The following is a 3,876-nucleotide window of genomic DNA, read 5'->3' on the forward strand; positions in this document are numbered from 1 at the left end:
CCCACTCATGGCTCATGCCGGCAAAAACAGGACGAGGCGCTGCGGCCTCTCGCCTGTGCCATCATCGGGCCCTCGGGGGCTGGGGGAAGCTGCGGCACATGCACGAGAACCCCCCAGCCGTCTGCATCCGGCTGCCGGCCACGGGACCGGCTGCCGCTTGCGCTCTGCCCAATACGTGCATGGGCTCTGGCTTAAGACCAGAGAAAACGCGATGAGGTGCCGCCACCTCTAACCCGGTACAGCGCTGCAGACCTTTCCACCGAGCCCTCCTGCAACCAGGCAAGCCGGGGCAGGCCGGACACCACAGGCCGCCCACTCATGGCTCATGCCGGCAAAAACAGGACGAGGCGCTGCGGCCTCTCGCCTGTGCCATCATCGGGCCCTCGGGGGCTGGGGGAAGCTGCGGCACATGCACGAGACCCCCCAGCCGTCTGCATCCAGCTGCCGCTCTGCGCGCTCCAGCTTAAGGCCAGAGAAAAAAGGACGAGGTGCCGCCACCTCGCCCGCCCATCACCAGGCCCTCAGGAGCCGGCGGCGGCCGCGGCGGGCTGGACGCTCACGGGCAGCTGCCCTCGCATATCCCAGCGCTCACCTTTGCCATCATCGGGCCCTCCGGGGCCGGGGGAAAGCCGAGGCAGGCTCGACTCCGCCCGGTCTTCCAGCGTTCGAGTGCCGGTGGCCACCACCGGCCACCGGGCTTTGCCCTGCGGAATCCACCTTTGCACCTCTCGCACCACTCGGTCAACAGCCACCGCAGCCTGCCAGACCCTCGCAGGCACCCGGCTGGCTTACTCGAAAAACACCGGGAGACAAACAGGCCGAACGGAGAAACAACGAGCCGAACCACCAGGGAAACCACCACCACAACGGCCGCCCAGCGCCCCACTTCGCCGGCTGAGCCGTAGGCCTTGCAGCCGCTCACTAGCGCTGCTCCGTGCACCAGTCACCACCAGCTCCTATAGTACGGAGGATCACGTCCCCGCCCCCGGCCGGCTCCAAGAGTGCGGTCCCTGCCCACCGGGGAGACCTGCCAATGAGACCGACTTTTACGATGACGTAACTGGAGGCAGCGAAAAACAGCGACCCCTTCGCCAGCTCCGAGAAAGTGGTGGGGCTATCAGGTCTACCTCACAGCCCCCGAAATGCGACTAAGTCCCGCCGGAGCCGGGTAGACCTGACAGCCCTTTTCACCGGCCGCTCCGGCGGCGACACCCCGCGTCCTCCGGGCGCCGCCGGCGGCCGCGCCGGCCTCCGGAGCCGGGTAGACCTGGCGGCCGGCCGCGGAGCCGGGTAGACCTGGCGGCCGGCCGCGGAGCCGGGTAGACCTGGCGGCCCTTTTCACCGGCCGCTCCGGCGGCGACACCCCGCGTCCTCCGGGCGCCGCCGGCGGCCGCGCCGGCCTCCGGAGCCGGGTAGACCTGGCGGCCGGCCGCGGAGCCGGGTAGACCTGGCGGCCCTTTTCACCGGCCGCTCCGGCGGCGACACCCCGCGTCCTCCGGGCGCCGCCGGCGGCCGCGCCGGCCTCCGGAGCCGGGTAGACCTGGCGGCCGGCCGCGGAGCCGGGTAGACCTGGCGGCCCTTTTCACCGGCCGCTCCGGCGGCGACACCCCGCGTCCTCCGGGCGCCGCCGGCGGCCGCGCCGGCCTCCGGAGCCGGGTAGACCTGGCGGCCGGCCGCGGAGCCGGGTAGACCTGGCGGCCCTTTTCACCGGCCGCTCCGGCGGCGACACCCCGCGTCCTCCGGGCGCCGCCGGCGGCCGCGCCGGCCTCCGGAGCCGGGTAGACCTGGCGGCCGGCCGCGGAGCCGGGTAGACCTGGCGGCCCTTTTCACCGGCCGCTCCGGCGGCGACACCCCGCGTCCTCCGGGCGCCGCCGGCGGCCGCGCCGGCCTCCGGAGCCGGGTAGACCTGGCGGCCGGCCGCGGAGCCGGGTAGACCTGGCGGCCCTTTTCACCGGCCGCTCCGGCGGCGACACCCCGCGTCCTCCGGGCGCCGCCGGCGGCCGCGCCGGCCTCCGGAGCCGGGTAGACCTGGCGGCCGGCCGCGGAGCCGGGTAGACCTGGCGGCCCTTTTCACCGGCCGCTCCGGCGGCGACACCCCGCGTCCTCCGGGCGCCGCCGGCGGCCGCGCCGGCCTCCGGAGCCGGGTAGACCTGGCGGCCGGCCGCGGAGCCGGGTAGACCTGGCGGCCCTTTTCACCGGCCGCTCCGGCGGCGACACCCCGCGTCCTCCGGGCGCCGCCGGCGGCCGCGCCGGCCTCCGGAGCCGGGTAGACCTGGCGGCCGGCCGCGGAGCCGGGTAGACCTGGCGGCCCTTTTCACCGGCCGCTCCGGCGGCGACACCCCGCGTCCTCCGGGCGCCGCCGGCGGCCGCGCCGGCCTCCGGAGCCGGGTAGACCTGGCGGCCGGCCGCGGAGCCGGGTAGACCTGGCGGCCCTTTTCACCGGCCGCTCCGGCGGCGACACCCCGCGTCCTCCGGGCGCCGCCGGCGGCCGCGCCGGCCTCCGGAGCCGGGTAGACCTGGCGGCCGGCCGCGGAGCCGGGTAGACCTGGCGGCCCTTTTCACCGGCCGCTCCGGCGGCGACACCCCGCGTCCTCCGGGCGCCGCCGGCGGCCGCGCCGGCCTCCGGAGCCGGGTAGACCTGGCGGCCGGCCGCGGAGCCGGGTAGACCTGGCGGCCCTTTTCACCGGCCGCTCCGGCGGCGACACCCCGCGTCCTCCGGGCGCCGCCGGCGGCCGCGCCGGCCTCCGGAGCCGGGTAGACCTGGCGGCCGGCCGCGGAGCCGGGTAGACCTGGCGGCCCTTTTCACCGGCCGCTCCGGCGGCGACACCCCGCGTCCTCCGGGCGCCGCCGGCGGCCGCGCCGGCCTCCGGAGCCGGGTAGACCTGGCGGCCGGCCGCGGAGCCGGGTAGACCTGGCGGCCCTTTTCACCGGCCGCTCCGGCGGCGACACCCCGCGTCCTCCGGGCGCCGCCGGCGGCCGCGCCGGCCTCCGGAGCCGGGTAGACCTGGCGGCCGTTCGGTGCTCCTTGGGGGGGGGGGGGGGGGGGAGGCAGGTGCGCCTGATTTTGTTTCGTTTTTTCCGTGTGTTTTTTTTTTTTTCTTTTTCTTTTGAGATTTGAGCTAAATCTGATAAAAGGGCCACCCCGTCCCGGTTTCTCCTGGACGGCATTTCTTTCCCCCTCCCCTTCCCACGTTTGAACCACTTCTATAACAAGGGAGCATGTTTAAACGTCCTGTCTGATGCAAGAGTTATTTCACCTTTATTGATTTCGGTAGGAAATACCAACACAATATTAACAAAAAACAGTTTTTCAAAGAATTTTTGTTTTCTGACCCCCTCCTTCCACCCTCGTCGTTCTCATGCACGTGCACGCACCTACTCCGACCCGGTGGCTGCCAGGCACTTGCCAGCTTCACCACACCAGCCAGCCCCCCCGCTCCGCCGCCGCCGCCCCCTCCCTCCCCCCCATTCTCTCGGCGGGGGACCGGGCAGAGGCGGCAGCCCCCGGCACAAACTGCCCAGCTCCCCGGCGCGAGTTCGCTGTTCACTGGGTGCCTTCAGGACTGGTCGCCCCTTGCCAGGTTCAGGTTCGGGTCCACGGCGCTGCTGGGCGCTCGCCGACTTTTGGTTTTGTTTTTTGCGGTCTTGGAGGTTTTTTTTGGGGGTGGGGTGTTGTTTTTAATTCCCCCCCCCCCGCCTTTTTTTTTTTTTTTTTTTTTTGGCGTTTTACTTTTTTTGAATAAAATAAATACTTTAAAATACATGTCTGCGATCCTGCAGGCACCGCCACCTCCCCCCCCCCCCCCCCCCCCCGCGACACACGCGCGCTCAGAGGCGCGCGCACACACATACAGAGAGCGACGCAGGCACACACAG

This window comes from Haliaeetus albicilla, unplaced genomic scaffold (assembly GCF_947461875.1).
Source record: "Haliaeetus albicilla unplaced genomic scaffold, bHalAlb1.1 scaffold_57, whole genome shotgun sequence".
NCBI classification, from domain to species: Eukaryota; Metazoa; Chordata; class Aves; order Accipitriformes; family Accipitridae; genus Haliaeetus; species Haliaeetus albicilla.